The 25,306-nt window shown below is 40.6% G+C and overlaps 1 protein-coding gene and 1 non-coding gene across 3 annotated transcripts in view; both read right to left on the reverse strand.

The window, feature by feature from the left end:
* The window catches only part of CCDC85C (coiled-coil domain containing 85C), a 170,901-nt gene that overhangs the window by 55,677 nt on the left and 89,918 nt on the right, over positions 1 to 25,306 (reverse strand). The window lies entirely within an intron of this gene.
* On the reverse strand, positions 2,992 to 3,097 carry LOC113419827 (U6 spliceosomal RNA). Its single transcript, XR_003371972.1, has one exon. It is a non-coding gene; the product is annotated as a U6 spliceosomal RNA (small nuclear RNA).

Consider the following 25,306-nt stretch of genomic DNA (forward strand, 5'->3'; position numbering starts at 1 on the left):
GATGCTCTTCACAGCTCACAGAGAAAGGGCGTGTCAGGTAAGTACCAACGCCCCTTCTCCCGATGAGCTGTTCAGAGCATCCATTGTTTGGGACATACCAAAGCTTGGTGTGTCCTACAGGAGGGCTTCCGTCTGGTTCGGATTCCCCTTTTCTTGGTCCCTATGGACCCTTTGTAACACTTTCCTGTCAAAGGCAGCCTCCGTAGAGGCGAAGACATCATTCTAATAGTTTCTAAATAAAAGGCGATGGTGAGGCCCATGTTGTCGCCTTGTAAATTTTCGCTATTGGTGCTTGTGGCCCATATTGTCAACATCACAGCGTTCCAGGTTGAATGAGCAGTGATGCCCCTGGGTACAGGAAGAGATTGTGTCTCATAGGACTTGGGAATTGTGCTCTCAGCCACTTACTGGTCATTGAGGAAGGGGTCTTGCACCCAATGGTGGTTGGTTGAAAAGAAACGAAGAGACCTTTGTTTCCTAACACATCGTGCAGTTGAAATATATGCAGGAAGCTCGCCTTACATCTAGATTGTGGCATTGTCGTGCCAGATTTTATGTTGGTTTCAGACAAATGTACGGGAGTATCAGTTCCTATGATCTGTGGAAACCCAAAATTATCTATGGGTGAAAGATGGATCTGGACTAAGGACCACTTTGTCCATGTGAAAAATACAGAGCTCCTGTCTAACTGACAAGACTACTAGATCCAAGATGTAACTGGCCAATGTAATGGCAACCAAGAGAACCACCTTGTACGTTAGGAATGGAGACGCATGGTCTACATGGGCTCAAAGGGAGTTTTCTTGAGTGCGGTAAGGACCTTGTTGAGGTCCCACGTGTGATATCAATGCACTACAGGAGGCTGTAAGATTGTAGCCCCGTGCAAGAAAATGGCATATGCGTGGGTGATGAGAGGTGGACTGCAAGTCTCTCCTAGTGATGACCAATGCTAAGGCTTCCCCTTTGCCTGTTTATATGAACAAGATAATAATGAAATGTTATATAAATAACACTGCCATCTAACAGGTGTTCCCCTGAGATGAACAGCCAGAGCCATCAGAACCTTCGTAAGAACCTTGGGCAGATGACAACCCAAAGGACAGTGCAATATATTCAAAACGTTGAGTATTATAACAAAAATGAAGAGTTTTGTTATGTGAGGATCTAATTGGAATGTGGGGATGGGCCTCCATTAAGTCAATGGAGGGTAAAAAATTGCCCCTTCTGAAGCTCAGAAGTATGGAGTTTAGTATACTCATCTTAAGCCTCCTATGAACTATGGATTGATTAAGTCATTTTAAAACTAAAATTGCCCCTGCTGATCTGGTGCCACAGGTCGGTTGCCTGGATCTCCAATAAATGAACAATAGCTGTCTCCATCATGCTCCCTTTAACAGGATCCCCAGAGACGGCAAGTAATGCAAAGGTTCCGGGTAGAGGATGGAAATTTTACAGCCAGGACTAATCTTCTGATACCTCTAACCCAGGAAACAGAGGTAGAGGCATCCCATCTGTCCGTGAAAGGCTTGAGCCTTCCACCAATAGGGGCACAGTCCTGAGGATTATGTTGTGCCTAGGAGACCTCTATTTCATGTTCCTCAAGAGATTCCTTTGCTCTGCCCTCCCCTTCAGTATCTATCTCCAGATCGGAAACTATCTGACTGTTGGTGATTCATGCGTCCAGACGGTCCCTGGAGTCTGGAGGGAAAAAGTCCCTGGTAGAGGGAACGAAGGAACCCTCCAAAAAGCTAGGAAGGACTATTTTGGGGTCTATGAAAAGAGAGGAACTTATTTTCTGCTTCTAGTCTCTATCAGAGATAGGTCAGGGCACCACCAACCAAATTATCTCCCTATATTGGGGAGGAAGCAAGCTTCCATTAGTTGTGTGATATCTACTTGCCAATGTCTGAGCCATAGCAGTAGGCGAGGAGTAACCTGAGACGCCCTGGCTTGAGCAGATAATTTAATAGAGTTTTGCGGCGTCCTTGTGTGCCCTCAGATGGCGGAGCAACCTGAGAGACAATCTAGTAAAAAAAAGGGGGGGGGATGCGGCCGACTCCGCTCTTATGGCCCTTACATCAGATCAACATGCCCTACATGGGGACAACTCGACCCTGTATATCCTTTGACTTGAGAGCCTCTTCTGCTTCTGTTGGAATTGCAGAGGAGGATGATAATTGCCATTATTGTTTTATCTACTATCGTGGTGATGAGCAGAATGAGCAAACCAAATTAAAAATTTGCTATCATATCCTGTAAGAGGGGTATACGCCACTGAAGAGACCCCTTGTTTCTGGATGAGGTCCAAGAACCTCTGTGGGACAGTTATGACTTCCTCTTACATTATTGGTTGAGAGAAGATTAAATCATCTGACACCCCCCCCCCTTATAGTAACAATTGTTGGGCCGAGGGGAAATGGAATATCAAGACATGAAGTAGGTTTTTTTTTTTTTTTTTGAAACAATAGAGACTTGAAAAAAGTCTGAGGGCAAAACAGACCTGAAGGTCGGTGGTCTGGCTTAATGCCTTCAATGTTTGACATGCCCCCATTTTTAGGGGATCCGCCTCTGACAGATTTTGGTCACTGTCATGAGTAGACCCTTCCTCAACCTGTTCCATCTGGTCTCTAGTTCTCCCTCATCCTGTGCATCATGTGAATGTGTAACTGGATTATATAATACTCCCCTAAAGGAGGTACCTGCTGGTAATGAAGGTCTATTCTGCATAGTAATTAAATCGAGTGAGAATCGAGGTCAGATTGTGGAGGCTGCCTAGCCATCAACTTTTACTGTGCCCCGGCTGCGATGCCTCTTCAAGTTGCCATGTCCCTCCAGGCCTTCAATTTGTCAGGGATATCCTCTGGGAGGAGGAATTCTGGTGTGGTCCCACAACTGTCTGTCAGGCAAGTAGCGCTGCTGAAGGCCTGGGTTGAACCGGTCTCTCTGAGGCTCTCCTGGATGGCGTTGAGAGATCCAGGGATGGAGGCAAGGTGAAATATGGAACACTTCACAAATTGCGTGTCATCCTTGCGCAGGGGCCATGCTAATCTTCTCTGTATCATTCCAATTTTAGTATATGTGCTGCTGAAGCGAGCACTCTGGAACTGGGACCAGCCTGGCTGGGGAAGAGGACTGAGACTTCTGTTCTACCTCCCTTATGCATTTTTTTTTTAAATTTAAGATATGCTCATCTAACACATTTTGGTGTCTCTTGGCATCCTTTGTTGCCTTAGAGGTCTCTCTAGGACGTTTTTACCTACTTTGAGTTGGTTTATTTTCCTCTGGGGGTATTTTTGGTTGCCCTTGAAGATTCTGACCTAAAGCGCACAAGGTGAGATATCTATATCTATGTATCGATATGTGTATGAGATATTAATGGACTGTTGACTGGTTCAGAGGACTGATATAAACAGAGGCAGGGAATCCTCTTGATATTTGCCCCCCCCCCCCGTTTTTTGGTAAATTCAATTTGTTATTATGTTATTATTCATAATAATATTGATATCATTAATATTGTTATTATTGATATTTTTGTTATATCTGTGCATAGCTACTAACATAAATTGTTGTGCTGTTACCAAACTCATAATTAGATGACTGAATATGGAATCAAATTTTGAGGCCAAATAGAGAACACCTTTCAGGACCTGTATTGCACTTGGGTGGTCCTGCAGTCACTGACACTCAACAGCTTCCTGCCCAGACGGACACAGTCCTTGGTGCTCGCTGTTACTGTGCTGCTAGAATTCTGTGAGGGCTGCCAACTGAAAAAGGAAGCCCAATAGTCAACCTCAGAAAGAGGTCCGTAATTGGCATAAATGTCCCCTGGACCCTTAACGGAGATCCTTGTGAGGGGAAGTGGCTTCTCAACAGATAATGCCATGGAATTCTTATTAAAAAAATGATGCTGGCATAGTTTTAGTCATCAAGATGTAGCATCAACCATCACCTCTTAATGTGAGCCGATGCAAATCTAACTAGAATTTGAGAATTTGAGCAGGAGAACTCTGAGTCCTCTGGCTCCACCCGATCAATAGCCCTTGCTTCTTCTATATACCTTGCGGGAGTATATCTGAAACTACAGAATCTCCTGTGGAGAGATACCTGAGGGTAAGGATGCTCTGTCCTGCTTAGTGACCAGAGTTATAGGGAATTCCAGTCAGAAGGAGCGCTCTGTTGTTCAGAGCAGTATGCTGCACCCCCGCAGAGATACATTGGCATATTGCTAATTCCATCCACGGTCACATCTTTGTGGGGATCTTTTCTGGTAAGTCATCATTTTGACAGAATCTGGCCGCTTTTGGAGCAATGTGGCCACAGAGTCACTTCGAGTCACTAGTACTGATCTAGATGGGCTACCTTATCTTGTGCAGCTACGCTGCATCTGGATTACACAGACAGATTCAGGGGTGGTTGCAGAGGGGGATTGGAGCCGAAGTAGGCCTGGAGGAGATGAGGTTTGAGAATTTTCTTCATCCTCCCACATGAACTTCTTCATGTGTTTTTCTAGTACCTTATGGCACTTGTTAGCATCTTTTTCTGCTGCTTAGGAGATACACTTAGAATGCTTCAATTTGTTTTGAGAATTTGACATGGCTCTTGAGCTACTGCCGCTTGCCATTGTGACCGCTTATTAAATTTTACTGTTAATGAGGCTGAAATGTTGGGCGGTTGGCACACCCAGGGGCCTGAACCAGCAATGGCCAGGGAACTCTAAAACAATGCTCCCCAGTTTGGTATAATCTTATGTAAGAATACTGAATTCTTATTCTTGTTCCTATTATTATTGTTATTATTTTGTTATTAATATTATTATTTCTGAATTAGCCAAATTAGGAACACCTCATAGGCCTAGAAAGGAGGAATTGTTGAAATAAGATGTAGGCCTGTGACAGCTTCCTGCACAGGCGGACACGGGCCTTGGTGCTCGCTGTGGTGCTGTGAGGGCATAAGCCAACAGTTTCCTCCTTAATGAATAAGGGTCCAAAATAGAATAATTATATCTGAATATCTATCTAAATATATATATACATACACACACGTATATATTAGGGTGATTTCTCTCGGGTTCCAGGAAGGAGACCCCTGCTTGGGGAAAGAAAAGCCTCTCACAGTTCCAGAAATAAAATGCAGATCACTACCGCATGGCTAGTGAGTCTGCAATGGCACCAGCCGTTATCTCTTTAGGCGCATAATGAGTTACATTGGCTCAGCAGCACTTCCACGCCTTGTGGGGAGTCGATACTGCAGAATTTCCCCTTGAATAAATAGGCGCGGTGGGGCAGGTGGGCGCTGATGCCCCCACCCCAGACGGTGTTCCCAGGGGAGAGAAAAAAGCCTCGGACCCTTTTAAAATGGAGCCTCTCCCGTCGGGCACGAGCGGCGGCGATCGTAGCGGCGGCGGCAATCGTAGCGGCTTGAAAAGTTCATAATGTGAGTTGTTAGCCATGCAACTGAGGTGTTATCACCTCCTATCGTCCTGGGGGCGAGAGATCATTATCTGAAGCTAAGGTGAGCTCCCTTGGCTCGAGTTATATATCGTAGAGAGCTGCTTGACTCATTGAAACTAAAAGCCTTAAAGGAGTTGTTTAGAGTTTAAAAGCAAACCTTTTTGTTGACTCCTTTTGAAGCCTTTGCTATTCCAGCCAAGGGAAAGGAAATTAAGCTGCCTATATCCACGAAGGCTGAGCAAAAACTGGGGATGCTAGGGAGGAGTCCCGTGGAGGAGGAGGAGCATCCTCTCAATTAAGGCCCAGCCTATCAAACGAGCAACAGAAGCATCATCCCAAACAATGGATGCTCTGAACAGCTCATCTGGAGAACCTTCACTTTATTCTGCTGTAGCCAATGACAGGCTGACTTGGCCTTGTGTTTAGGATCATTGTCATGTTGGAATGTCCAAGCACGTCCCATGCGCAGCTTCTGGGCTGATTAATGCATATTTCCTCCAGTATCTTTTGATAACATACTGCATTCATCTTGCCATCAATTCTGACCAAATTTCCTGTGCCTTTATAGCTCACACATCCCCAAAACATCAGTGATCCACCTCCATGTTTCACAGTAGGAATGGTGTACTTTTCATCATAGGTCTTGTTGACTCCTCTCCAAATGTCGCATTTATGGTTGTGGCCAAAAAGCTCAATTTTGGTCTCATTGCTCCAAATGACTTTGTGCCAGAAGGTTTGAGGCTTGTCTCTGTGCTGTTTGGCATATTGTAAGTGGGATACTTTGTGGCATTTGCATAGTAATAGCTTTCTTCTGGTGACTCGACCATGCAGCCCATCTTTCTTCCTTATTGTGCAACTTGAAACAGCCACACCATATGTTTTCAGAGAGTCCTGTATTTCATCTCAAGTTATTTGTGGGTTTTTCTTTGCATCCCGAACAATTTTCCTGGCAGTTGTGGCTGAAATGTTAGTTGGTCTACCTGACCGTGGTTTGGTTTCAACAGAACCCCTCATTTTCCACTTCTTAATTAGTGTTTGAACACTGCTGATTGACATTCTCAATTCCTTGGATATCTTTTTATATCCCTTTCCTGTTTTATATAGTTCAACTACCTTTTCCCCGCAGATCCTTTGACAATTCTTTTGCTTTCCCCACGACTCAGAAGCCAGAAACATCAGTGCAGCACTGGATGAAAGATGCAAGGGTTTGTCAGGAGTCCAAGAACTCATTGACCTTTTTATACACATACACACACACACACACACACTAATTACAAGCAAACAGATCACAGGTGAAGATGGTTACCTTTAATAGCCATTCAAGCCCCTTTGTGCCAACCTGTGTGCATGTTATCAGGCCAAAATCACCAGGGAATGTAAACTTTTGATCAAGGTCATTTGGGTAGTTTCTGTTGTCGATATAAAAAGAGTAAACACAGCTGATTGATAATAAATGGCTTCAGCCATACACGAAGCACGAGTGAAAGAAACGTTTTTATATTATCATTCATATTCTCTGAAAAATGGCCAAGAAATCATAAATTCTGCCAGGGTATGTAAACTTATGAGCACAATTGTATACCAAAACCAGTTTCTTATTTCTGGTAGACACATAAGAAGAGGCAAACAAAGATTTTAAAAAGTATCTCCTTGGAACCAAGTCTCATGAATTTCTGCAGTATGAATGAATTTCTCATTCAAAAATGTGCAAAGGATTGTTTCTCAAGTTGCCAGTCCAGCAAGTAGAATACTAAAATGGAAAGGTAAGTTTTAAATAATGGATAAAAATGTTGAACTTTGCTGACCCATACACTATTACATACACTCAAATGACAATGGATATACTTTTCCATGCCAATTTGTTTGGGATCCCATAGTACCCCAATATTTTTGAGAAAAGTAATGTTTTACCATCTAAATAAGAATGAAAAGAATACAATAGTATAACTGGTTTGCAGAGCTTTCGTATCGCTCTGAGGAAAAGACATTGGAGGAAAGCTGATTCATAAACTTAGTAATACTCAAAAGTCCAAGCACAGTTCTGTGCCTCAGGCTTTTTTTAAAAAAATACAATACACTTTTTAAGTAAGTTGTGACTCCCAAGAGATTGTGATCTACAATTTAAGTACTGTGCCAAGCTATACTGCAGTATATTTGATTTTGGCTTAACCATTTGCAGTTTGTAGCCTACAGTTTATGGCTTGGTGCAATTCATGAACTGTGATACTATGGCTTATTGGACAAGTCATGATTATAACTTTGAGTGTGGATATTTAAAATCTTGATATCTTTCCCAAGTTCTTTTTACTTACTTTCATTGGTTATTTTCAGTTCTTCTATAACTTTCCTGCTTATTGTTATTGTTTCAATAAAAGAGGAGAAAGCTCTTGGTTTAGCATGTTATGGGGCAGATATATATTAAGAAATTGCCAGGTGGGAAGAGAGAAAGACTGAAGTAGGATTTTATATATCACATGGAGTGTAGTATGTCTTGCTTCTTTGTGGCTCAACATATTGTGAACATCCAGACAATTAGGTCCAATAGCCGCAATAAGTCAGCAAATTCAACAAGTGTTGGTAGAACAAATCATAGTTTAGCATAGGTTTAGCACACCTATCCTAAGATGTAGGATAGAAGAGTAAGTCACCTGTAGACTCATGAAATTCCATAGCTTTAATGAACAGGAAAAGGTTAAAATGACCAGATGGGCAGTCTCAAGTCATTTAAGCTTCTTTTCTTTCCTCTGCAGTTAATCTTGATAACATTAGTCACATGACCCAGAAGAAAAAAGAAGCCGATTAGTGGCTTTTCCACTAGTGAGAAAAATTGAAACAGTTTGTTACCATATTCATGTTTTGTATAAACTTGACAGTGCTAATTGCTTCATACTCCCTTGTCAAATTAGGTCAACTGGACATAAATCTTCAACTAATTCCTACAATGGACCCAAAATGAGGTCATCTTCATTTTCTCTTGAAATGTCAGTTACTTCTTTACTGTAGTGCTAGCATTACCTCTAATCTTTAATATCTCCTTTATAATATACCTCACTCTAAGAAATATATGGATGGTAACATTAGACAAAAATGATCATTTGTTGTTTGCTACATTAAGGTAAATATAAAGTTTAAACTTAAACATGCAAAGTTGTCTTATATAAATCAAACCATTGTTTCCTCACCTTGTTATTAGTATGTACAGACATTGTATAGATACAATCCCCAAAAACTATTTCAGTGTGCACAAACACAACTCCTGACTCCAACATCTTAAAATAACTGCAGCTATGCAATACCAAGAGCTTATGCAATATTTGTCCTATAACACTGAGCAATGAGTCTTCCCAGCATCTTCCATAGCCCCACTATATTGCTCAAGAGAACCAACCCATGCTGTTTCTTACGTGTGTGTTTTTATCAAAATGTTGCAGTGTGGGGTTTTCCTGATCAATATTCCAGTCTATTGTATGGTCTGTGAACTTTTAAGCATTCCATTTTTTTCTTCTTACTGATAGCAGTTGATCAAAAGTTTCCTACCTTCCTTCCTTCCTTGGAGTATTTTTAACTCAGTTGATCCCTTCCCTTTTTTGTGTGGATAAAACTAATTTAGATTCATAAGCAATGGCTCTTATACTAAAAACAGAAGGAAGGCTATTGTTTTGTTAATTGTTTTTATTTAATTACAACTGCTTTGATACAATGCAATCAATGTAAAAAAATGGAATTGTCCTGATTAAATATCCTGATCTTGCTTTTCCATTCATCCTACACTTAGTTTTGCTCAAGCCCATTCTATAGACCTCAACTGCACTCTTGAGATAAAGAATTAGTTGTAAAGCTGCTGTCTAACTTAATACTTTTGCCAGGCAACAAGAATGTATTCATGAGAACAGTCCTTTCGCCCTTTTGTTCAAGAAGGTTTCTCTCCAGACAATAGTATCTGCAGGTCTGTGGAGAGACTGCATAAATCACCGGAAATCATAACGAATCCTATTTTCCTTTAGCTGAATCTTAGCTATCACCAATCTGAATTGCAGTATAAAGAAGATTTTTTTAAAACAATGCTTTGCACAACACTTTCATCTTTTCTAATTTTTGCACTCAAAACACAGAAGCACACATCCTTTCCACAATCCACAAGAAGAAGTATTCATTTTTTATTTTTAAAAAAGAGGCTATATTGAATCAGGTAACTTGACCACCCTGTTAAGATAACCAGCCTCATTGCTTTTCATTTGCTTGTCCTCCTTTCTTTTCATCTTTATTACAAAGGCCTAAAATTCATTCACAACAGCAATAAATCAGTTACTAGAGGCTGATGAAAGGCTCGCTGGCTGAACTTTTTTCTCCTGAGAGAAATCTGTTTCAGGCTCACACTGTTCTGAATTTGGTATTCCACAGACCCAACAATGATATTTGCCTGAACAAATCTCCATTTACTTCTTCAACCTTTTAGTCATCTCTCTTCCTTGCTTCCAGAATTACATGTTTACTCTTTCTGGCTTAAAGTTACGAATGCTGAAAAATGCCTATTTGATTGTTCTATAATTCTATAATCAGATCAAAGGTTGGACTAGAAGATCTCCAAGGTCCCTTCCGTTATTCTATTCTATTCTATAATCCAGTTCAGGACCATACTGAGGCCCTTCAGATATACTGAGCTGCAACCATCCACGCCAGCTGCAGTGATCGTCATTGAGACTGATGTTTCTGGGTGCACTAGCCTGGAATGGCGCTATGAGTTACACTGCTGCAGTCACTTGCTTAATATCCCCATTTTGTTCTAAGAAGTGTCTATTAAAGAAAATAATATGGTAGGGAGAGGAAGTGTTGTCTTTTATTTATTGGCTTTGAAAGAAATGCAAATTGAGTGGATTGGTTCCCACATACACATATACACTGTGTGACAAATGAATCCAGCAGATTAATTTTTTGAATTTTCCCCCAAACATAAACACACGGGGTTAAAAGGTGAGAATACGTACAAGATTGCTAATCCCACAAAGTCCTATATAAGAATATGCACAAATTATTTACGTCCGTACCAGGAAAATCATTACTTCACTATCTCTTGGGCTGCACCTGTTGCACTAGTGAGACCAGTAGAATAAGGAAGCTAACTAAGAAAAAGATTTTTTTTTCCTTCTGTGGCATACGTCAGTTTTCCAAACAACACTGCAGGGTGTTAACACAGCACCTGATTAGTGGATACTAACAAGAAAAACTGTAGATATCAAACTTTTAGACTTCTGGCTTAAGTTGTTCCTTTATCAGCAATTTCAGGTAATAATAAATGTTTATCCTCTGGGATATCAGCACCTGCAGTTTCTGCACATCAAGCTGTGATAGATCCACAATAATACATTAGACCGAGTTTTTCCAGGCCAGTTAGATCCAGTATGTGGGCTATTATAAACCTGCCACCCATAGTTAAGGCTCATGAGATTTCATTGACAGAAGCTAAATTACTTGCAAGGCACCAAATGCATTTTATTAAAAAAAAAACTTGCTGAGCAAGCTTACTATAAATACATTGTTAAACCCAAATATGACAATCATAGTGAAACTTAACAATTAACTTAAGTTATGAGTTATTTATTAACAGGCTTATTACAGTAGCGTTAGTACTTTGGACTAAAGGGATCCTCCGATGCAAAGTTCCCTGGAAAAAAGAACTCTGTGTTGTTGTTTTTAAAAAAAGCATGACAGCAGCTTAAGGTAAAAGCACAATAGCTATTATTAATATTAATTATATAAAAGTAATACTAATTTATTTAAAATTTAGTGGCAACAGTTATTGTCCAGTCAGTAACCTGATTTAGAAAACAACCCTCAAATGAAAAGGAAGTTAGGCGTAACCTGCCACTGACATACACCTCCCACCTCCAATTAGATTTATTTGATTTTCAAGGCACAAAAAAAAATGGTCCAGTCAACAATTATTATCAGGAAACAATGGTGATCTAGAGCCAAAGGGAAATGAATATTTACCCTGTGCTCTGGTTTAGCCTCTATTATTGCAGTAAATGGTTGTTAATTTTTCCAGAGTCACAAATAAAGGATTCTATATGTTAAGTTTGAAGCAAGAAACACAATGTTTATTCATACTTACTCCCAAGTCCCCGTGCAGGGATGTCTTCCAAAATCATTAGCATCATCACTATCATTCTTGGTATACAATAAATTAGTATCTTTAAAGCATGCAAGAAGTTTTTATTTACAAAGATAAAGAATCAAATATGGATGCTTCACTTGAAGCCTGAAATAGTATAGTGTGGAAATCCAGCATAATTTGTAACCTGATGACTTCTAAGTTATACAACAGCTTGGGTGTCAATACTGCAATGTGCCACCTACATCCTACATGTACAGAACAGAAAACTTATTCTTAAGAACTAATCCTAATCAAAGCAACATTGTCCATATTCACGACGGACATATAAATACATTTGGGGAATTGCTAGGCTTGCTAGAAGCCTTTGTATGTTAAAAAGGATTATATGAGAGACTAGTACTTTAATTTGCAGCCTGGTTTTCTCCATCCTTCTTTTAAACAAATTAAAAGAGCATTTTAAAAAATGGTCAAGAATAGCAATGCACATGATGGGCTCCAAAACAAGTGTCAAAGGATCCTTGTTTTGCCCACCACTTAGAAGAGATCAATTGCCAGTTAGAGCAGAAAATACTAGATTATCCCGGCTAATCACAGGGTGGCCCTTTACACTTTGTCCTAGATAAAGCAATAACAGGAACTATATCACTAGGATAAGTTAAAAATGCAAACATGTGATAGATTTGCATATACGCTGCTTCTGCTAATATATATGTATGCATTCATATTTAGAGATTGTATATATTTTGGTTAATTTTTTAATAATTTAAAACGACTGTAATGCTTTCTCTGAGTTCCCTTTTTAAATATACTCCACCTCAAGTTCTTTCCAGTACTCAAACAATGTTTTCATAGTACACTACGCTGTCATTGTATAATCAACAAAGGATCAATTTTGTCAACTCCCATTCTTCTGGAGGATCAAACACTAGAAAAAGGGTATAAAGTAGAACCAGGAAAATTGGATCTCATTCCATAAGTATATTTAAAATGACAGCATTTGTTTCTTGTTTTTGCTGAAGGCCTTGTCATGCGAGAATAATGAGGCTGAAAACAATGCTATTTGTGTTGACCAACAGAAATCTAATCTCTGAATAATAATAAACCGGGTAATATTCAATTATAGCTCTCCTTATTCAGATGAAGGGATTTAAATTTTAAAAGCCCTGGCAGCTTTCCCACGGTAAGAAACAAAACTGAGAAACAAGAGATTAGGTGAAAATCAGATTCCTTCTCCATCAATGCAACACAAAGGACTCAGCTCCTGTGCTGTTAACATAAATCTTTGTTCTGAATAGAAACACCCCCTCTTATTTTTTTTTCAGCCAACATCCTTTCTCTCTTGTCTCCCTCTTCCCTCTTCCAAATGACAAGAACTCCTTCCCAAGAAAGCTACCTCAAGATTTATTCATATCAGTGGCAGAGAACCTACTTTGCGTAGCAAAGGGGAAAAAAATTCTGCCTGAGTTGGCCAGGCGCACACAACATTAAACAATAAACCACACCTGACCAACTCCCCCCCCGCCCAACCCCCCCGCCCAATGGCTGAATGCACATAACACATAAATCCAAAACTACAGAGAAGAATTATTGCTCAGCATGTCTTCTGAGCCCAGCCTCAATCAATAAAGCTGGTCTGAATGGAGCTAGTGGCCTTGACACCCTCTAGGTTTCTCTGTATTGAAGAGCAAGTGCTGGTGACAAAGCTATCATGAAAACAGGGTATCCCACAATTAGGTGTCCCAAATGCAGCAGCACAAGAGAGAGGTGGGCAGGAATGTAAAGAGGCCAGACTGGGCAGCTTGATATCTGAAGTGGATAATAATAGGAACATGGCCCTGTTTGTAGGTAGTCAAATAAGAAAGTAGTTTTCTCCTAGCAAAATCCTTTTCAAATCCATTTTTCGGATAACATCTGAGATCCTAGCCTAAACAGCAGCTAAGCCTAATTACATGTGAACTAAAATTCAGAGGGCTCAGATTACATTGCTTACTAAGTAACTTTCAGGTCAATCTATTGTTTCAGCCTAATATACTCCAGAATGCATATTATTGTGGGATTAAATTCAAGTGAGATTTCATAACAGTATGAGCTTCTCAAAGGAAAAGATAGAAAATAAATGTATTAAGAATTAAATTTATAGATTTCTATGCATACTGATAGCAAAAAAATAATTAGAACCTGATAAATTGTAAGCTATTCCCCTCTTGCTCTCAATTGACTTTTGTGATAGGAAAATAATGTGCTTAATTAATATCACTATATATTGCTTACACTAGCTATTTATTCATTTTTTAGTTCAATTTAACGGCTAATCTTGCAGCTTTAGACCCTTTGGGATGCAGTGTAAGCAATATTAGAGCTCTAAGATCTGTATCAGAGGCTCTTCCATTAGAAGAATTTGTTAAGTTTGCAAGCATCAGGAATGGAATTGTTTTTGTTGATGGCCTCATATCTTTGGAACCCCTTCCATGTAGACATTCATTTTTCCTTTAAATTTAAATAATAAATAGCAATAACAATATTTTCAGAGTTTGACTTTTAACTTACTGTACTGAAACAGATTTCCCCAATCTTGACCCTTGCCAGATGTGTGTTCCAAGAGTTCTAGTTACAATACTCATTGCTGAGAATTCTGGAAATTGAAGTTCACATATCACACAATACCCAGATAGGAGAGTACAAAGCTACCTTGGAAAATAGAAATCTGTATTGGACCATGGCTATCATGCTGTGTTGTAATTTAAATTTTAACAGTGCCTGTTAGATGTTTACCATGCATTAAAAAAAGACAAGTACAAATGTGCTGTAATAAATTGATCTATGTGTCAGTCTACTGTTAAAGGAATATTCACAGATTTCTTTATTTAACTAATATACTGTCCATCTCATGAATAAGGCAACTCTGGGTGGTTTAAAGATCATAAAAAGATAAAATAAAAAAACAATTAAATTAAAACTAAGCAAACTATTTTTTAAAAATATGCAAAAAATTATGAACCAAGTTACAGATGTTACAGGGATGAGGCCCTGCTACCTTGTCAATCACCTCAATTGGTGACCACCTTCTTGGAACTCCAAGCCAACTGGCAAACCCAAGTTTTAATGCCTTCCTGAAGATCAAAAAGGTGGGTGCAGTTCTCACTTCTAGTGGTAAAGTATTTCACAAGGTCGGGGTCACAGCAGAAAAGGCTCCTCCTTGACCCCACCCAATGGAATTCCTTGGCAGATAGCAGAAGAGGCCTGCTGTGGACTCTAACACAAGGGAGACGGGCTAGTCCCATTGGAGTGAGACAGCTCCTCAGATGTCCGGGATCCAAGTCATATAAGGCTTTAAAGGTAATAACTGAGACCTTGAATTGGTACCGGAAGCAAACTGGTAACCAAGGCAGTTCATGCAACAGCAGTGCTATTTATATGTGCCACCCCAGAACGGTGTGCTCACCTTAGACTTGGTTTGAAAGTGGTGTAAATATAAGGTAAACAGGGTTAGATCTAGTGAATATTTGGATGAGACACCATTAAGAAACACCACCAGGACTGTAATTAGACTGGATAATTGAATATCCTTTGAGAAGAAGGCAGTGGGAAACTGGGATATTGTTGCCAAGAAAATTACAAGGAGGTATTCATCAAGACTGAAGCTGAAAAGAGGCTTTATCTTTTTATTGTAACTGAGATTGTCACATCAGATAGGTACATCAGAAGCAGAAATAAGAATGTGACATGGGGGACATTAAAGTTGTAGCAGTTCGTAGCTCAAAGGTCTTGTCGCAGAACAATACCAGCCACTCTTGTCGCAAATTTCTTTCTTTCTTCAATACTTCTCAATGGCAAGGTTTCTTCTTAAGAACTGCATCATTTCTAGCAGATTATATAGGGTTGGAAAAATTAATTTTTCAGCTTGTTCATTTAATGTAACTTTACTTACAAGTATTTTGTTTGAAGTTCTTCAGAACCTGGCTGCTACAGTGTGTGTATGTGCATACACAGGAGCATACATTTACATACCTTATAAATTCTTGTAATTTTACTCCTTAGATGGCTACATGGTGTAATGTCCAAGTTGTTTAACTTGTTCCTCATTGTGTTCCAACATTGACAACACTGGCTAATATATGTTTATAATCTCAACTTTAAACTGACCTTGAACTGAAGACTTCATTGGTGAACATTTGACCTCATTTTTGGACTTTATTGCTTTTTCGCCAATTTTGCCTTGGTATCTCTATATAGGAAATCCATACATTTGTTTCATGGCTCATTAGAATGCCTTTCTAATCCTTACTAACTTCTACAAATGAGCCTCAATCTGGGAGATCATCTAAAGGCAGAGTTTATTTCTTGATTCTCTACTTTTCACAGCAATTAAACACCCACTATTCTCTGGGGTTTCCTGTAGCCTTAAGCTCCATCAAAAATTCAAACATAATGATTTACAAAGGTAATAATCACCATGCTAGCCTAATTAGATGCTAACCATCTTCAAATTGCATGATAAATATTATTCATTAACTCTCCCACATTACTTTGGTACAACATCTACTATCATTTTTTTGTTTAGCAATTCCAATAACAACAAAAATCTGAAGTGTTTTGTTACTGGGATCATTAACCAAATAAACTCTAAAAATCAATTTAAGAAATATAAAACAGATTTTTGATTCTGGGCTGCTTGTATTTAAGTTTGATGTTTAGTTTTCAATACTCATTTACAAGTATTATATGCCTATTTTTAAAAGGCCATAATGCCATGAAGCTAGAAAAATACACACAAGAGAAACAGAAGATTTAAGAAAGATGACTATTTTTGAATTAATCATTCTGCATTCTGCATGTAATATTCTGGCTGTAAATGCCCGTGCTTCTATAGGTAGGACGACATCATACATGGGTTAATCAAACAGGGGAAAAAATCAAGAAAAAAAATCTACCTTTAAGGAATTAATTGCATATTCCAATTGTCACAACAATCCTATGAAGTAAATTAGGATGAGACATAGCAACCAACACAAGTCCACTCAACAGTGCATAGTGACCTGACTCTCACACATAATATTAATCATTTTCTAATGCTGTCAATTATTTTTATTAAAAAATGGATTAATCTTCCCCTACAAAGTATCTGTGTTGGGTTTCAGCTCCCAGCTCAAGTTTAGGAATTTTAACTACTGAAGTTCAACAGATCTAAAGGATACCAACTGCTAAGGGCTGACTGGAAGATAATGGTAAATTTATCACGATATAAGCAGTGAAAAACTGGCTTTTCCCTCAGGCTCTGGGGCCAGGATGTTAATAGAGCTGGTGTAAGGTGGCTGGTGGATGAATGCAAGTTTTATTAGGTTGTTCTTATTTTAAATCATCATTTTATTGTTCTGTACTCATATTTCGTTCACCACCCAGAATTCCTTCTGGTAGATGGTCGGCTACATATGTGTGTTTAAACAAATAAGTTGCTTAATAATCAAAAATCAGAATTTTTTTTAAAAGAAAAGATGTATAGTTTTACTTTCTACGCAGTATATTTTACAGGTAGTCCTCGACTTACGATCAATCACCAGTATTAAGTGACATTTGTTAAGTGATTTTTGCCCATTTTACGATCTTGCTTGTTACAATTGTTAAGTGAATCACTGCAGTTGATAGGTTAGTAACCTGATTGTTAAGTGAATCTGGCTTCCCTGTTGACTTTGCTTGTCAAAAAGTTGCAAAGGGAGATTATATGATCTTGGGACACAGCAACAGTCGTAAGTATGAACCAATTACTAAGCATCTAAATTTTGATCACATGACAACCGGGATACTTCAAAGGTTGTAACTTAAAGATGGTTCATTAAGTCACTTTTTTCAGTGTCATTGTAACTTTGAACCGTCACTAAATGAACTATTTGTAAGTCGAGGACTACCTGTATAAGCAAAGTAGGCAACCCGTTTAGGTCAGTAGACAAATGTATGGTTTAAGAGTACACACCATAGGCACTCTCACAAAATGAGTATGAAGGCATCTTCCCCATTTACAGCATGGCTGCTATAGTGGACATGGCCAGTTACAAATATCAACTATTGGTTCCGGCCACCTCCCTATTATTGTGTTGCATTCAACACAATCTTGCATTCAATTATTTTTTCTGGACAGTGAGCAGATTTCAAGCAAAACACTGTCACTCATAATTTTTATTTTTTAAGATAGTTTATGGGGACTAAGTTGTAACAATGAAGACAGCAGTTGATCCTTGCTGTGAATGGCTTCTCCTTTTTTTTTCATTTTAAAAAATATAAAATAAAAATAAGCACACATTTTCTACAACATCACTCCCCCCCCCCCAGTAGTTTAACTAGGATGGGGAGGGGGGAATTGTCCTGTGTCTTGGATTTTTTTTAAAAAACACGGTTGTTTCCCCCCCCCCCCCAATCCAGCCTGAGCATTTGTTAATTGTATTTTACAATTACTTGTATTGCATTCTGCCCAGAGTCATTGTGCAGTTGGGCAGCAGAATAAATTTCTAAAATAAGATACATAAATACCAAGAGCCTTGCCACCTCAGACCATGAACTGATTTAATCTGTTATGTCACACAATAGAGAGGCCAACTGGATGGAAAAGCTCCCAACCCGGATTCCAAGGCAGCAACCCAGCAACCAATATTTAAAGGCATGCTGTCTCTGATTCAGGCTGCAATCGACAGGCATCACTATCAGTAACACACACTGGTCTCCTAACCACCCCCATAAACTTTGTCCTGTGCTCTTTAAAAACCATCCAATTTGGCTGTCATTACCCCATCACTGCTGGCAATGAATTCCACAGCTGAATTGTACACCTGGGGAGGTGGGGGAGTAATTCCTTTGGTCAGCCCTGAAACTCCTTACAATTCAGTTTAAATAGATAACCACAGGTTTTAACACTGAGAGGGTAAAAAACAACTCTTTTCTCTAGCTACACTATTTGTGCCTTGAATGATTTTATTTTATCTCAATCATATCTCTGTGTACTCTTCTTGCTTCCAAACTAAAAATTTCCAACTACTGTAGTCTAGTAATGGACAAGTGTGGCAAGATAAGTAGTCAGAACTAATGCAAGTACTTACACTGATAGTAGGTACTATCATTTTATATATTCCTGATCTATCGCCATCAGCCTGTCATTAAAAAAAAAAAAGATGCAACTTACGAGTTCAACATGTAGGTATGTTTAAGCACAGAAACCATGTCCCCCCCAAAAAAATATTTGGGAGGAGTTTCTTAATTTCATTTTTTTCTCTGGAGAGAAGGAGGGATAATAAATTGATTTACAATTCCTTCACTATATCTCAGAAGAAATAGAAAAAAATACATAAAGTTATAAAGGAATATTTACACATTCTTGCTTCATGTTCCTGTTTGAAGACATATGAGGTCTGCCAAAAAAAGTGATGGCACCCATATCTAGAGACTGAAGCAATAAACACCCATCAAAAAATGCTCATCAAATCATGGCATAAGCCATTTAACTGCCAGCTAAGATTGCTGCCTTTCCCCGGAAGAAGAACAATGGCCTGTAAAAATGCTAATCAGTAAAAGTCATACATTCAAAATGAATTGAACATCCCATCTGTGGAGCTTGATGTCTGCTAGCTCATTTTCATATGTGAGTCGTCTGTACATGTGAATGGACTCTTGATGACTGGCAGTTGAATGTGTGAACTGACTCTACTGAAAAGCATTATAGGAGTCATTATGCATGTTCTGTATTGACAGAAACTAATGTTGCAATCTGCTACTGATGAATATGCATGCATAAAATAACCCAAATACAAAGCAGAAACACTACCTACAAACACTGATGATATCCTGTTATCTACACATAAATGTAAATCTAGATCTATTCAAAAACTCAAGGCCATTATAACTCTTATTCAGTTCTTTCCTGCAAAGGCACCTCCTTTGACTGTCAAATGCCATCAACAGTCAGTGCAACTAAGAACCTAAGAAGAATGTAGATAATTCCATCTAATCCAGCATTTTGTGTAACGCCATAGTCCACTGGTGTCAAACTCGTCACATCACATTGCTATCACATGACATATTGTGACATTTTTTCCCTTTGCGGAGCTGGGGTGGCATGGTCTGCACATGACTCATCCAGCCCACAGGCCACCAGTTTGACACCCCTGCATCAAACAAACGGAACTGGGAATCTCACAAGAGGGCAACAGGCTAGAGGGCAACAGTCCTCTTCTATTCTCCTTTCTGCTCAATCAATATTTAAGGCATGCTGCCCCAAATTCAGAAAGTAGGGAAAAAAAAACATCAATATTAGTAAGCCTTTTGTTGAAGTCTTCTTTTAAAATCATCCAAGCTACAGCTACAATTCAACTGTACTCTTTGTTTAAAAAAAAAAAAAAAAGAACACCAGTGGAACAAACTATGTAGCTAAACCAAGTGGAAGTGCATGTTTAGTGTTAGTTTCTTTGGCATGTAACAGTGCATTTTCATCCTCCCCCCATGTATCTGTAATAGCTTAAGCCAGCAAATATTGTTAAGGGACAGATGGAACAGGACTACATCTCTTGTAGGGGGCTTTGTTTGAAAGCAGTGCAGCATCTGTTGCCTCAGATGACAGGTTTTTTTAAGAAAATTATTTATTTGATTTATACCCAGCCTTAATGCTCAAACAAGCACTTGAGGCATCTATCGTTTAAAAATATAATACTAAAGATTAAAAATGCAATTTTAAGGTAATCAATAAAAGGTGGCAAAAGCAATGCATTTTATGGCTTTTCTTAATGCTAATGCCATTCCCAAGGGATTGCATGCACACGCAGGAAAAGGCACCTTGTGAGCCGTGGTGGCACAGTGCCTAGAGTGCTGACTTCTGGCTGCCTGAAATTTGGCAGTTCAAATCCCACCAGGCTCAAGGGTAACTCAGCCTTCCATCCTTTCGAGGTGGGTAAAATGAGGACCCAAATTGTTAGGGGCAATATGCTGACTCTGTAAAACCACTTAGAAAGGGCTGTAAAGCACTGTAAAGCGGTATATAAGCCTAAGTGCTATTGCTATTGCTTGTACTACCAGAAAGCCAGGCCTCTGACAGCTGGGCCTCTAGCAAATCTTAATGGCTGGATAAATTCATAATAGAAGAAACATATTTAGGTATTTAGGAGTTCAAAACTCTCTCAAATGGAGATCAATTCCTGGTAGCTACATGGGCATATTCGTTATTATGCAATGCTAACCATTCAGAAGTGATTTGCCTTTTCCTAAGATTTTTCTTTTACATTTTAGTTTAGCCTACTACTATGATAGGGGTGTAAAACTCATGTTGTCATCACGTGACATATCAGGACTTTTTCCCCCTTTGCTACACCGGGAATGGGCCTGGCCAGCACATGACACATCCAGACAGCGGGCCATGAGTTTGACAGCCCTGTACAAGAAGGTCCTCCATTCAGAGGGTAACTTGGTGCAAACCTACCCAGCTTTTCAAGAATCCCTGGTCGACTAAGTGCTACCACTTGTTGAATTTAAAGGTCAATACCAAAAACTTTACCTGGGCTCACTAAACAAGTGATTGTCTTGGCAAGTGGCAGCTCCTGATCAATGGGCTTGACTCAGAATTTAAGAGTCAAACCAGCAGAAACTATAGACTGCAGCTGATACTCAGGATGCATATTGTACTTCCACATCCTACCTTTGAGTTATGAAATTATGTGCCATATGGATGAAGTATTGAAGGTTGCCACTTGAAACAAATTAAATTCTCTCCTGCTTAAGGTTGATCAAGACAAATGTTGACCAGGTCATATAAGGTTTGCTGGCAACGATAACTTACTATGGGCCAGAACAGACTGATATTGTGGCAAGGTACAGCAACAGGATCAATACCGTGTTTCTCACAAAATAAGGCCGGGCCTTATTTTTTTTTTTTTGACCCCCCAAAAAGACAGCCTAGCAGGCTAGGCCGTCTTTTCGGAGGTGATTTAATTCCCTCCCTTGCATCCTCGGGTGGGCGGGCAGCGACGACTTGGATGTTGACCTCGGCATTGGTGGCACTTCGTATCGGGATACCTTCCGCCACCATTGCTTTCCCTTCTCCCGTGCTGCCGCGGCATTTAGAGCAACACTGCGGTGCTTGGCGCAGCCATGTGCGGCCAGCCAGGGCTCATCCCTGCAACTGGAGCCCTTCAAAGGCAAAGCCAATTCTTTTAAAAATGACGCCCTACTACCGGTACGACAAAGTCTCCCCTGCCCGATAGGGCAGCCCAACCCCACGTGGGGAGGCGAATCTCCCAGGGCTGCAGTGCAGGATCGGCCCACCCTGGGAGAAGCGCCCAGCCGCCATCTCTGCCTGGTGCCGGGCAGAGCGCGAAGAGCTTCGCCTGGGACACCCAGCACACCCGACAGGCAGGCCCTCCTGCCCGGCTGCGGAGCTCTCGCCAAGGCAGCGAGCACCTCCCCACTGGACCCTCCACTCATCCCACCAGGGCCACGCCAGAGCCATGTGGGCTGGGCAGAGCCGGGAAAGTGAGCCACGGGTGCGCACCCGCCTGCCAAGCAAAAGAGCCGGGCCGACCTGAGCTTGGCTTCCTTCCCAAATCCCTCTAGCCCGAACCTGAAGGGGCCACCGGGAGAGGCTGCCCGAGGCAGTGATAGCGCCCACCTGTCCGCGGACAGGGAGGCGAGGCGATGACAGCGCTGCTTCCCTGGCCAGTGGGTCTGGTGGAGAGAGCCCAAAGTCGCCTGTCCTTTCCATCCTTCGCCCAGCCTGTCCCCGTCCCCACGCATCTCCAAATGCGCCAGCAGCTCCAAACGCTGCAGCAGCATGGGCATCAGGCAGAGGCGCTGACTCGATGGGGCTCAGCTCGGAGGGCGTGGCGCAAGCCATCGCCTTGCCTCCCTGTCCACGGATGGGTGGGTGCTATCACTGCCTCGGGTGGCCTCTCCTGGTGGCCCCTTCGGGTTCGGGCTGGAGGGACTTGGGAAGGAAGCCAAGCTCGGGTCAGCCTGGCTCTTTCGCTTGGCAGGCAGGCGTGTATCCGCAGCTTGCTTTCCCGGCTCTGCCCAGCCCGCACGGCTCTGGCGCGGTCCAGGCGGGATGAGCGGAGGGCCTGGCGGGAGGCGCTCGCTGCCTTGGTGAGAGCTCCACAGCCGGGCAGGAGGACCCGCCTGTCAGCTGCGCTGGGCACCCCAGGCGAAGCTCTTCGCACTCTGCCCGGCACCAGGCAGGGATGGCGGCTGGGCGCTTCTCCCGGGGTGGGCCGATCCTGTGCTGCAGCCCCGGGAAATTCGCCTCCCCACGTGGGGTTGGGCTATCCTCTCAGGCAGGGGAGGCTTTGTCGTACCAGTAGTAGGCCGTCGTTTTTAAAAGAATTGGCTTTGCCTTTGAAGGCGAAGGGAAGGCAACAACAGGAGCACCTGAAGCCGAGTGTCTCCACCGGGCTCTGGTTGCAGGGAGGAGCCCTGGTTGGCCGCACGTGGCTACGCCAAACACCGCGGCGTTGCTCTAAACACTGCAGTAGCATGGAGAGAAGGGAAAGCAATGGTGGCGGAAGGTCTCCTGATATGAAGTGCCCCACCAACGCCAAAGTCAATGCAGGCAGCACCACATCCAGGTATGCAACAAAAGTATTTCCTAACGGCAAGCCCCCCCGCCATTCCCCCCCATTTTGCATGTTTAATATAGGCCTAAATTTGTGGGGGAGGGTCTTAATTTGATTTTATGCCGATAAAACATGCTGGGACTTCCTATTGGGGGAGGCCGTATTGTTGGAGAAACACGGTACTTAGTTGTTTATCAGTTATTTTCCCTGAATTAAAGAACAATTTGTAATATCTAAATAGTGCTACATTACATACAATTCTCATAATTATTTCTCTATTGATTATGCAGATTGAGGTTGTTGAATGCAATGCAGAAGACACAATACAACATTTAGAGGGCAACAGGTTTCCTATTTCTTTAAAGCAGACATTCAGAAAAAAAAAAAGATCTTGCAGATTTTTAAATTCAGGCCTCTGCTTGATAAAACAAACCTGGAATTCAGTCATTCCCATGAGCCAGAAGTTCAGAAAGTACTCCAACTTTAGATAAAAAAATATTATAAGCTGTTTTTACTAGGAAAAGATTCACCTAAAGATCATCCAAGTCTACCCCCTCATAATGTTTGCTCAGTACATCTAGTTTGTCACTTTGGGTCAGCAGAAAACAAGTTTTTTACGTATCAGTCCTATGGATATTTAAGTAGTTCTATCATAACACCCATTTTCTTCTCTCTTTCGTCTAAATATACATATTTATTTCTTTGTATGACTTGTTTATTCTGTCTAGTGTATTATAGATTTTGTGTATAATCTTAATTAAGAGCTATAAATCTTATCCGCTGAGTTTTCTGCTTCTAGAGAACTCTAATTGATAGACTAACTCCACATGTTTTTAACAGAAAAGTTGAAGTTAATTCATAATTAGTGACCACCTAAAAACTCTATGAAAGTAGTATTTTGATTTAGTCCCAGAAACATTTCAGTCTTGCAAATTCTTCTTCTTTTAGTTATTTTTAATAGGATTACTAACTGAAGCTTGATGCTAAACACTACTTTGTGAACTCAACTGCCGACTGCACCATTGGACCCCCTGGGACTATTCTTCTCAACCTGGAGTTCTTCAAGTGTGCTGCACTTCAATTTGCATAAAGACAGCATACGGAAATATAAAAGTTGCAGTTTAACTTATCTAGGAAGGCTGCACTAGAATAACTTGCATATATAAATTATGGCCTGCATCTGAGTTACTAATGATCAGATATTTTAATCTAATTTAGTACTGAGGATACACATTTGTGGTTTTATTTTATTACGAACGGGAAATCAGAAGCTCATGCCTCTCTCTTCAGACTCATCAAAGCAAGCTATCAGCAGATCCCACTCTGTCTAGAGACCCACATTCGCTAGAAATTGTTTATTATCATTGAGAGGAAGACAAAAGAACAACAATTCTCATATGTAGCTTTAATCAAATGACTTTCGGGTACTAAACATAGAGAGATGACTAGTAAAACAGTCAACAAGTTATCTGGTTTTTCTCTAACCTTTAACTGTCTTACGCAAATCATTCTTTAACTCCATTCTTTAGCTATTTCTTGCATTAGTGGTTGTTCAGAGTTTTACAGCCCAGGTCTGGCACCCTAATATTTTAATTTGGTTTTGGCTGTCCTGTGCCTATAGTATGTTGATGACCTTGGGAAAAATATTTAGAAGCTGATACAAAAAAAAAAAAATTCGGAAGCATCCCTTGAACCCTGGGAATGGATAAAGTAATAAGAAAAAGATGGCTTTTCCCTGATTCTCCAATGTACAAGAAGGAGGGAAAAGGAAAATTGTAGCAGACTTGCAAGACTCTGTTAATAAAGCATTGTCTTCTTATGCTTGAATGTACATGAGAGCTTATGCACCAGAGACAAATTCCTTATGTGTCCAATCACACTTGGCCAATAAAGAATACTAAAATTATGAAATCTGTTTCCTAATCCGGACAAGCTTGAAGGGCTGACGCTTACCAAAATCTTTTGTTGATATTTCAAACTGCAGTAAGATTAAGAAGGGTGGGTGGGAGAAAGAGACTATCTGATATAGGAATAAAGGACTGAAACTACAGACCAGGAATTAAAAACCTTTCCAGAAGCTTCCTTTTTTTGGTCTATGAATGCAACTGCTATCCTAACACTGGGAAAGAAAGGTAGCCTCTTTGCTTGCTGTATTGGCTATTTCA

The sequence above is a fragment of the Notechis scutatus genome, chromosome 1 (genome assembly GCF_049901735.1).
Source record: "Notechis scutatus isolate UNSWTSFEM ecotype Mainland chromosome 1, rNotScu1.2, whole genome shotgun sequence".
NCBI lineage: Eukaryota > Metazoa > Chordata > Lepidosauria > Squamata > Elapidae > Notechis > Notechis scutatus.